The following is a 12,371-nucleotide window of genomic DNA, read 5'->3' on the forward strand; positions in this document are numbered from 1 at the left end:
AGTCTTCTTATCTACTCAATATCGAAAGCTTTTCTGTTTTTTGGATAATAAAGATATTGATTAATTGAGTATGAAATTCAGCTATTCAGAAAAGTGGTTGAAATTTAATATGTTGTAGACAGAACAATTACAAATTAATAATTTTCGTGAAATAAAAAGAAAGCTAGTGTGTGCATTAAAGCTGCCATAAATTGAATAAAAAAGACTGTATAAACATCTATTCATTTTAAATTCCTAAAACTTTTTAAGAAACCTGACAGACTATACCTTTACAGCAAAAGAGAAATACAACGGACTTTTTTATACCATAGCATGTTAAAAACTTTTGAGTTGCTCCCACAAAATTTGCAACTAGTATGCTGAATTGTCCTTGTGCTTGCCATTCCATTTTCGTAATATCTACAAGTAATTGTGCATTGATGATCACCCTGACCAATTAAGCTACGCTCATTGTTGAAAAATTTTAAATTAGTCTCCCTTTGCCAATTTCCCAATCTATCACCTTGATCGCAACTTTGCCATATTTTGTCTCAAATTTCTACATAGAAAAAAATTCTGCTGAAAATGTTAAAATCGATGTTTCAAAGAGCAGATACAGACTTCTGAAAAAATATAACAGGACAGCAGCAGATCTAGGGGAAGCGCTGATCCTCTCACCCTCCAAAATTTTTGTCATCTCCTCATTTTTTTCTATTTTTTACAACCTTTTAATAAACTTGTCAATTCGGTCGATTATTGGTGCCCTTATCAAATTGCCCCCCTCCCCCCTTCCGTCCTAAGATTATGCTCTCGATCTGCCTTTAAAACGGGACTGTCTGGATGGGAAAAGGAAAGTAAGACAAACTTTGTTTTTTAGTGTGGCTTGGGGAAGGGAAACTTATTGGAATCTGGTTTGTTTTGGTTAAGGATGAAGGTTTTGATTTACCCCCTCCCCCTCACTTCAACATTGTTATTTTTAGGAAATCATCTCTTTACATCTCCATAGACTAGCATTGCTAGTCTTAATTCTCCAGCACAGATCAGAATGGTTGTGATCAGGGGTTGGTGTAAAGGAGCTGTTCGGGGGGTTAGACACTCAATTTTGAGAGGTTAGACCCACAGATGAATACTTCTTACCATAATTAGGAGCCTTGGCTTCGATTTAGTTGTCAAAAAAAATGTTATCCTCAGTTTGCAAATATTACATTTAGTAAAATCGTATTTCTCTCCCTCCGGGGAACAGCGCATAAGGCTCTGTTTTGTTGATACGGATGACCTCTTTGTAAGAGATACAGTCCTGAAATTTAGTCGAGAACTTAACCTTACCTCAAATACACCCTATTACAGATTTTCAAACTAACCACACCCGTAAAATATCCTCATTATTATGAATAGAAAAAAATCCTCTTGAGAAACTAAAATAATAATTGGGCCGCAAGTTCTTTATCGAGTTTTCGATTGAAGGGACAAAATATTTTTGCATGGTGACATCAAGTGGGGGGGGGGGGGTAAAAATAGCAGCAAATGGGTGTGTGACATATTGAATAAGAATCGATTTTACTCCTAAGAAACTTAAAGATGCTATTCTTAATTAAAAAAATTATTAAGACCATGACTAATATGATTCGTTTAGATGATTTTAAGATATACACAATAGAAGCTATGAAGACCAGTATTTGCAGTATTAGAGATAAAATCTACGGAATGGACGACGGGGTAAAATCACTGTCCCAGAAACCTCCAAAAATAAGGGAGGTGTCTAAAAATAAGAGAAGTGTCTCTCTTATATTACAATGTAGTTTTTTTCTTCTTTTGCGCTAATGTCTTTAACATTTTTCGAGTTTTACTGTTGTTTTTTTTTTCAAAATTAGTGTTTAATTTTGTTTTAAAAAAATTGAGTTAGAATTTTTTCAAAAATAATGTTTAGAATTTATTTTTTTCAGTATTACTGTTCTTGTTTTTTATTTTCAAAAATTAATGTATGATTCTTTTTTTTTAGTTTTAGCATCTATTATTTTTTGGAATCGCAAAATTTATACAAGTTTTTTGGTTTTATCAGTTTGTTAGTGTTTGAGTTTTTGTTTTTATTCATATATACCTTTTTTAATTTCATGTATTTATAGCTGTTTGGATAACTTTTTAAGCAATAAAAATGTTTAAGCTTACCACTCCTTTTCATTGATAGTCAGTCCATAGGCCATGCACGACAGGGAAGACTTGAATTCTTAAAAATCTATATTCTATTATAACGAAAAGAGAAATCACCAATGCAACAGCACAAGCATATAAAAAAAAGAAAAAAGGAGATAGAAGGAGAAAAGGAAGACTGTTTTCCTAAATTAGTGATTAATATAGACCAGCACTTGAATGAGGCCTTAACCCTACTCGTCCATACAATCACATAGGTCAAACAGCATAGCCATACACAATCAACCATAAAGAATAATCCATGGACAGGCAGTCATGTCGTCAGTAAGTATAAGTCGTCATTTACCAAACAATAAAAACAGTAAAAAAAGAAGACAAATAATTTAGAGGCAACAACCCAACACAAGGGCTCATCAGGAGAATATACACTTGCCTATAGGGTTTCAAAACTTTAAATTCTCTACCCAGTCAAGTGTTGTGCCTACCACAGAATACCTATAGTATCCCCCTGTTAGGTATCACCCCAAAAATACATGCTTATGAAAAAAAAAAGCAAATATAGAACAACCATGTAACACCAAAACAAGCTTATCCTGTTAATATATTCCTCTGTTTAGCAGCAGTTGATAGTATTCTTTCACCATCTTATTCATCAACAGTGCAATAACTCACAGTAAATTTCCTCAAAATAAAGTTTATTAAACAGCTTCTCTAAACACGTCCCATTTCATTTTTTTATTTCCCTTTTGATTTTCCAATTCAATTATAGTACTATACCAGCTAGGTAAATGTTTCGCTCAAACCCTCAATATTTCTCAGAATCCAATTACCATGCTACTTCAAGCCCTTTGGGATACCTAATTATCAATCTATATACTCAAGATATAAATTTCATGCTCACAAGTTATATTTCTTAGAAAACAATAACTATTTTTTTACCATGCAAAAAGATAATTCAGACAGTAACATGGAACAGTTGAAAAAACATTGTCCCCTTATGGGAGTCCTCCCTAAATCAAAGCATAAGCTTAGAAAATTAAGTTTACAAAACATGGATCCAATTTCTATCAAAATTATTAGTTATCTAAGTAAAAATACTACTTGTTCCCGTATTAAGTTTTCAGAGTGTTTGAGGAAGAGCTGCCGTAAGCACAAACCTACCTGGAGAATCCTTAATTAGAGCAAATCCCCTAAACAAATAGCTTTCTGCAACTTTGAATAGACTTACTACTTTTTTCTTAAAGGATTAAAGGTGGAGAAGCGCCACCCCAACAGGTAGTATATATATATATATATATATATATATATATATATATATATATATATATATATATATATATATATATATATATATATATATATATAAATAAGTTGTTTGTTTGTGTGTCTGTTTGACTGACGTCATGTTTGTGTGTCGACTGATGTCATGTTTATCGACTGACCTCATTATAAGGATTGAGCTGTATGTCGTCATCAAGTTGTTTGTCGACTGACGTCATGTTTGTCAACTGATGAAATTACAGGCCGGGACACCGGGGCACAAATGACGACCGGGACACAGGGGCACAGGGAATATAAATGACGACCGGGACACTCAAAGAGAAATTACAGACTGGGACACCGGGACACAAATAACGACCGGGACACAGGGAATATAAATGACGACTGGGACACAGGACCACAACTACAACGGGGAAGCCAGGAGGGGGGGTAACAGGGGGATATATAAACCATGACGGGGACACAGGGAATGTTCAATTAGCAATCACCATCAACAAAGCTCAAGGCCAATCATTAGGATAATGAGGTATAGATCTGAATTCAGATTGTTTTTTTTCCATGGACAATTATATGTTGCAAGTTCAAGAGTTGGTAAACCAGACAATCTATGTATATGCACAGACAATGGGACAGCGAAGAATATTGTATATTCGCAAGTTTTATGTAGCTAAAACATGTATGGGGGGCGCCAAGCACCCCCACCAACTAAGTGTTGGGGTGGCGCGAAGCGCCACCCCAACAGTTAGTCTATATATATAAAAATAAGTTGTTTGTTTGTGTGTCTATTGACTGACGTCATGTTTTTGTGTCGACTGACGTCATTATAAGGATTGAGCTGTATGTCGTCATGAATTTGTTTGTCAACTGACGTCATGTTTGTCGACTGACGAAATTACAGACCGGGACACCGGGACACACATGACGACCGGAACATCAGGATACAGTGAATATAAATTACGACCGGGACACTCAAAGAGAAATTTCAGACTGGGACACCGGGACACAAATAACGACCGGGACACAGGGAATATAAATGACGACCAGGACACAGGGACACAAATACAACAGGGACGCCAGGGGAGAAGGGGGGATATATAAATGACGACTGGGACACAGGGAATGTTCGATTAGCAATCACCATCAACAAAGCTCAAGGGCAAACATGGTGTCATTATAAGATGACACTACAGACCGGGACACCAGGACACATATGACGACTGGGACACAGGGAGTATAAATGAAGACCGGGACACTCAAAGAGAAATTACAGACCGGGACACTAGGACACAAATGACGACCGGGACACAGAGAATATAAATGGACACAGGAAATATAAATGACGACCGGGAAACTCAAAGAGAAATTACAGACCGGGACACCAGACACAAATGACGACCAGGACACAAGGAATATAAATGACAACCGAGACACTCAAAGAGATATTACAGACTGGGACACCGGGACACAAATAACGACCGGGACACAGGGAATATAAATGACGACTGGGACAAAGGAACACAACTATAACGGGGACGCCGGGGGGCACAGGGGGATATATAGATGACGACGGGGACACAGGGAATGTTCGATTAGCAATCACCATCAACAAAGCTCAAGTGCAATCATTTGAATAATGAGGTATAGATGTGAATACGGATTGTTTTTCCCATGGAAAGTTATATGTTGCATGTTCAAGAGTCGGTAAACCTGACAATCTATTTATATGCACAGACAATAGGACAGAGAAGAATGTTGTATATTCGCAGGTTTTACGTAGTTAAAAACATGTATGCATCTATCTATATTCACAGGTGGGACACAGGGACACAACTACAATGGCGCTTAACTAATATGGCAAGTAAATACTCGGGAGCGCGGGGAGGATTGGGGGGGGGTGCAAAACGCCCACACAAACTAGGTGCTGGGGTGGCACGAACCGCCACCCCAGCAGCTTGACAATAAAGGTGAATATGAAACAACCCATTGATTATCTACTTCGATGGTGGTGCCGTTATGAAATTTTATTATTGCTGTTTTACCGCCATCTTCAGTAGATCTTCTTCTATATTGTGGGTAACCATCATTGCCAGCAATTGTGTTGGGTACTAAAAGTCGGGGATATTTCTTTTTATGCACCTTCCTTTGGCCATGCATGGTGATTTTTCATTCAGTGCACCGCAATGTCCTTGTATCAAATTTTTTATAACAATATCATATAAGCCCTTATCGACATTTTCATCAGGAATTTCAGCGGAAATCACATCGTTGATTTCATTAGAAGTAATTTTATCATGTAGCCAGATTAAAATATGTGCGTGTGGCAATCCTCGTTTTTGCCATTCCACTGAGTTCATCCAGCATCGCACTGACCCAAACACTTTAAGTTTTACTATGTAGTTTATCAGTGATTTCAACTTTTGCCGGAAGACACGGACCGTAATGTCATGTCTATGAACCGCCGATATTCCTTGAAGCAAAAGCTGCCGTATCTCATCCCAAGATTGGTTACATGTAAATGTAATAAATAAATCTGAACGACCATAGAAACGAACATATGCAATAGCATCTTGAGCATATTCAAGCATATGACGGGGACTGCCAGCATGTGACGAAGGTAAAATCGTTAATCTTCTAACGTTTGTGGTATTGCCGTCATTTACAACTGCATCTCGTAAATGAATGTATTGTTCAGAGTGGAGCTTGGTCTGATTCAGACGGATAAATAGCAAACGTTCTGATTCAATTTTTGCATACATATCAACGATGTATTGGTGAAACAATTGAAGGCATTTTAAAATATAATTGTCTTCATCCTTACGAATCATTAGTCTATAGGAATAATAATTCATTCCGCTGCATTTCTTATCCGTTTGTTTGTTAGTGGGTGGATCTTGCAATTTATTATCAAAGTGATAACCGTCGGCTCCATCCCAAAATAATCATAGGATATTGTAGGGCATCGTATCATCGATGAGTTTCAGCAATTCTTACCAACTGAGCGTTTCGCTTATGAATTATAGTATATCTAGGTAAAAACTGATCACCGACCATAACGATTGCCACTTCGTTGATAGCTGAAGCATTGTATCTACGCACATGTTGGCCAGTAGGCGTTTTGTCCGCGAGAATAACAATTTTTTGCGTATCAGAAGGCATAAAATCGATGGCTGTTTTGAACAGACGCACTAAATTATTATTTTTGCGGAAAAGATGATGCAATTGGGAAACGATAGTCCTTCCAACGTCGGGAGAAATTTCGCAACGTGCATTCAGTTCAGAATTTCTATCACTGATGAAGTACAGTTGTAAAAATTTATGATTCTTGCCTGAGAATGATAGAAGGGACCCTGCTCTATGATAAATTTGCCCTTTTACTTTTAAAGTAGGCATAAATTGATTTTGGTTTTTGATTTGGGCACCAAACAACGTCATTTGGAAACATGAGTTATATTTTCTGATGTTTAACAAAACGCTTAGATTCGGGCGTTGTTCCAGTAAGCAAAGTCTTCAATGGCTCTGGTGGTGCAGCCAGTTGAGGAAGTTTAACTTTTCCTGAGGTGCAACACATTCCCATTGTTTCACCATTAAATTTCAAGGCATTGCAATAGGGACAAATTTTAGACATAGTCTCGATTTGAACATATCTACTCAAGCTATAATCATCGACTGGGCTGTACCTGAATGCCAGGCGAAAATTTTCAGGCTTCTCTTGTGATTCCTCGGCACGCTTTATTTTGGTGATTTCTCTTTGAGACGCAAGCCTGTTTTCACGCTGTTGTTGTGATTCCTCGTTACACTTTCTTTTCATACTTTCTCTATTAGCCACAAGCCTGTTTTCACACTGTTGTTGTGATTCCTCGACACGCTTTCTTTTCTTACTTTCTCTATTAGCCGCATGCCTTTTGGCATAGACTCTTTGAGCAGCTTCCTCTGCTGTTTCTTCTGCCATTGTAGGTTCTTCTGTCATTTTAAGATCTATATTAAGAATTTCTCTTTGAAAGGCCTTCTTATATTCTTATAATGACGTCATATACAAAGCCTTTGACGTCATAACAAACATGAAGTCAGTCGACAAACAACTTCATGACGGCATAATGCTCAATCCTTATAATGACGTCAGTCGACAAACATGACGTCAGTCAACACACAAACAACTTATTTATATATATATAGTAGCTGTTGGGGTGGCACTTAAATGTATTCAAGCCGGAGTAGCTGAGTTGGTAAAGCGTCATGTTCCAGGTTCTAGGTCTGAGAGGTGCTAGGTTCGAACCTTGGCTTTAGGCGTAACTAATATGGCGCATAACGACTTACGCGCGCGGGGAGGCTTGGGGGGGGGGGCGCAAAGCGCCCCCACCAACTAGGTGTTGGAGTGGCGCGAAGCGCCACCCCAACAGCTAGTATATATATAAAATTAAGTTGTCTGTCTGTTATGTCTGTTACACTATGTCTGTTACGCCAGTTTATATCTTATCTATATATAAAAATAAGTTGTATATATTTTTGTGTTGAGGGTTTGCATATGACGTCTGAAAAATAAAGAAGAAAAAGCAAACTGAAACTAAAAATGTAGAAACTGGGAATTGCATAAATATTTCAATATATTTTGACAATAGATTAAAACAATTTGAAAACTTAAAACAGATACTTATAATTTTGAGGTTTATTATAAATTGTTGAGTTTTAGCATGCTTGGCACGTAAAATTTTTTTGAACTGTCAATGTTAGAATGAACACTGACAAATTGAAAAACATTGAAAAACATAGAATGTTACCAAAAAGGAAAACCAGGCTTGCGGTTCAAAGAGAAAGGGCCAGATTAGGGATTTGCTATTTCCGTCAACAAAGGCGTGTCGAGGAACTACCAGAGCAACGCGAAACCAGACTTGCTGCTGTAAGAGAAAGTAAAAAAAGAAGGCGTGTCGAGGAATCACAAGAGCAACGTGAAAACAGGCTTGCGGCTTCAAGAGATAATGCCAGATTAGGAATGTGCAATTTACGTCAACGAAGGCGTGTCGAGGAACTGCCATAGCACCGCGAAACCAGACTTGCTGCTGAAAGAGAAAGTAAAATAAAGAAGGCGTGCCGACGAATCACAAGAACAGCAAGAAAACAGGCTTGCGGCTGATAGAGAAAGTAAGAAAAGAAAGCGTGCCGAGGAATCACAAGAGCAACCTGAAAATTATCGCCTGGCATTCAGGTAAAGCCCAGTCGATGATTATAGTAGATGTGTTCAAGTCGGGACTATGTCTAAAATTTGCCCCTATTGCAAGGCCTTGAAATTCAATGGTGAAACAATGGGAATGTTTTGCGCCTCAGGAAAAGTTAAACTTCCTCTATTGGCTGCACCACCAGAGCCATTGAAGACTTTGCTTACTGGAACTACGTCAGAATCTAAGCATTTTTTATCACAGATCAGAAAATATAACTCATGTTTCCAAATGACGTCGTTTGGTGCCCAAATCGAAAATCCATATCAATTTATGCCTACTTTCAAAGTAAAAGGGCAAATTTATCATAAAGCAGGGTCCCTTCTACCATTCTCAGGCGAGAATCATAAATTTTTATAATTGTACTTCATCAGTGATAGAAATTCTGAATTGAATTCACGTTGCGAAATTTCACCCAACGTTGAAAGGACAATCGTTTTCCAATTGCAACATCTTTTCCACGAAAATAATAATTTAGTGCGTCTGTTCAAAACAGCCATCGATTTGATGCCTACTGATACGCATAAAATTGTTATTTCCGCTGACGAAATGCCTCCTGGCCAACATGTGCGTAGATACAATGCTCCAACTATCGACGAAGTGGCAATCGTTATGGTCGGTGATCAGTTTTTACCTCGAGATATTATTCTTCATAAGCGAAACACTCAGTTGGTAAGAATTTCTGAAACTCATCGATGCTACGATGCCCTACAATATCCTATCATTTTTTGGGATGGAGCCGACGGCTATCACTTTAATATTAAAATGATGAATCCAGCTACTAACAAAGAAATGAATAAGAAATGCAGTGCAATGCATTATTATTCCTATAGACTAATGATTCGGCAGGATGAAGACAATTATATTTTAAAATGCCGTCAATTGTTTCACCGATATGTCGTTGATATGTATGCGAAAATCGAATCAGAACGTTTGCTATATATCCACCTAAATCAGACCAAGCTCCGCTCTGAACAATACATTCATTTGTGAGATGCAGTTGTAAATGAGGGTAATACCAGAAACGTTGGAAGATTAACGATTTTACCTTCGTCATATGCTGGCAGTCCCCGTCATATGCATGAATATGCTCAAGATGCTATTGCGTATGTTCGTCTGTATGGTCGTCCAGATTTATTTTTTACATTTACATGTAATCAATCTTGGGACGAGATACAGCAGCTTTTACTTCAAGGACAATCGGCGGTTCATAGACATGACATTACGACCCGTGTCTTCCGGCAAAAGTTGAAATCACTGATAAACTACATAGTAAAACTTGAAGTGTTTGGGTCAGTGCGATGCTGGATGTACTCAGTAGAATGGCAAAAACGAGGTTTGCCACATGCACATACTCTAATCCGGCTACATAATAAAATTACTTCTAACGAAATTAATGATGTGATTTCTGCTGAAATACCTGATGAAAATGTCGATAAGGGGTATTATGATATTGTTGTAAAAAATATGATACATGGACCTTGCGGTGCATTGAACGAAAATTCACCATGCATGGCCAAAGGAAGGTGCACAAAGCAATATCCTCGACTTTTAGTATCCAACACATTTACTGGCAATGATGGTTACCCACAATATAGAAGAAGATCTACTGAAGATGGTGGTAAAACAGCAATAATAAAGAAGCGTAACGGTACCACCATCGAAGTAGATAACCAGTGGGTTGTTCCATATTCCCCATTATTATCAAAAACATTTAATACACACATAAACGTTGAATACTGTAACTCCATAAAGGCAATCAAATACATATGTAAATACGTCAACAAAGGCAGTGACATGGCAGTTTTTGGCTTGCAGTCCAAAATCAAAGATATCGACGAAATCGTACAATATCAGGCTGGAAGATACATAAGCAGTAATGATGCTGTTTGGCGAATTCTTTCATTTCTGATACATGAACTTAGTCCAGCTGCTGTTCACTTAGCGGTAAATTTACAGAATGGTCAACGTGTTTATTTCTCGGAAACCAACGTGCAACAAAGAGCCCTGAATCCACGAGATACAAAGTTAACTGCTTTCTTTTCGCTATGCAAAAATGATTCTTTTGCAAAAAAACTGCTGTATACTGAAGTGCCTTCGTATTACACGTGGAATCATAAAAATAAAGTATTTGAACGTCGAAAACAGAGTAAGTCAGTCGACGGCCAACCTACCACCTTCAAAGATACCACGATAGGAAGACTCTACACCGTTCACCCCAATCAACATGAATGCTTCTTTCTACGCCTGCTTTTGGTGAGTGTACCCGGTCCGACGTCCTTTGAGTATTTGAGAACTGTAAACGGTATTATACATGACACTTACCGTAGTACATGCCAAGCTCTGAATTTATTGGAGAATGAGCAACACTGGGATAAGTGCATCAATGACGCGTGCGAAACGTCAACTCCAAGTCAAATTCGTGCATTGTTTGGCATCATACTAACAACTTGCTCTCCATCAGCTCCTACAGAGCTATGGGAAAAATATAAATCAAAAATGTCCGAAGATATACTCCATCAAAAACGGTTGGAGACATCAGATATGACTTTTGATTTTACATCAGAAATTTATAACTACACTTTAGTTATTTTAGAAGATTTGTGCGTATGTATGGCAAACAAACCTCTTCAGGATTTGGGATAGCTTCACCTAATCGTACCGCTGCTGTTTCGACATGTGTAGAATTGGATCGTGAACAAAGTTACAGTACGAGTGATCTATTGTCGTATGTACAAAATAACATTTCCAAGTTAACGTCGGAACAAAAAGACATTTATGATACGATAATGCATTGTGTCGATAACAACGTTGGAGAAATTTTCTATTTGGATGCGCCAGGAGGTACTGGTGAAACGTTTGTGATAAAACTGATTCTAGCATCAATTCGATCAAAAATTATACAGCGTTGGCAATTGCGTCGTCCGGAATAGCCGCAACGCTGCTGCCTGGTGGAAGAACTGCTCATTCCGCTTTGAAATTGCCTTTGAATTTGCATTCTATAGAAACTCCCACATGCAATATTTCCAAATCATCTGGGATGGGTAAAGTATTGCAGCAATGCAAACTTATTATTTGGGACGAGTGCACAATGGCACATAAAAAGTCGCTCGAGGCTCCGGATCAATGTTTGAAAGATTTGCGAGGGAATTCGAAACCCTTTGGCAGCCCATTAATATTGCTTGCGGGAGATTTCAGGCAAACATTACCTATAATACCTAGATCAACCCCTGCAGACGAAATGAATGCTTGCCTGAAAAATTCTAATTTATGGGCACACGTAAAAACATTAAAATTAACTACAAATATGCGTGTCCGATTGCAAAACGACCGGGACACAGGGAAACAACAATAACGGAGACGCCGGGGGGCACAGGGGGATATATAAATGACGACGGGGACACAGGGAATGTTCGATTAGCAATCACTATCAACAAAGCTCAAGGGCAATCATTAGAATAATGAGGTATAGATCTGAATACAGAATGTTTTTCACATGGACAATTATATGTTGCATGTTCAAGAGTCGTAAACCTGACAATCTATTTAAATGCACAGACAATGGGACAGCCAAGAATTTTGTATATTTGCAAGTTTTACGTAGTTAAATATATATATATATATATATATATATATATATATATATATATATATATATATATATATATATATATATATATATAAATATATATATATATATATATATATATATATATATATATATATATAAATATATATATATATATATATATA

The sequence above is a fragment of the Artemia franciscana genome, chromosome 4 (assembly GCF_032884065.1).
Source record: "Artemia franciscana chromosome 4, ASM3288406v1, whole genome shotgun sequence".
NCBI classification, from domain to species: Eukaryota; Metazoa; Arthropoda; class Branchiopoda; order Anostraca; family Artemiidae; genus Artemia; species Artemia franciscana.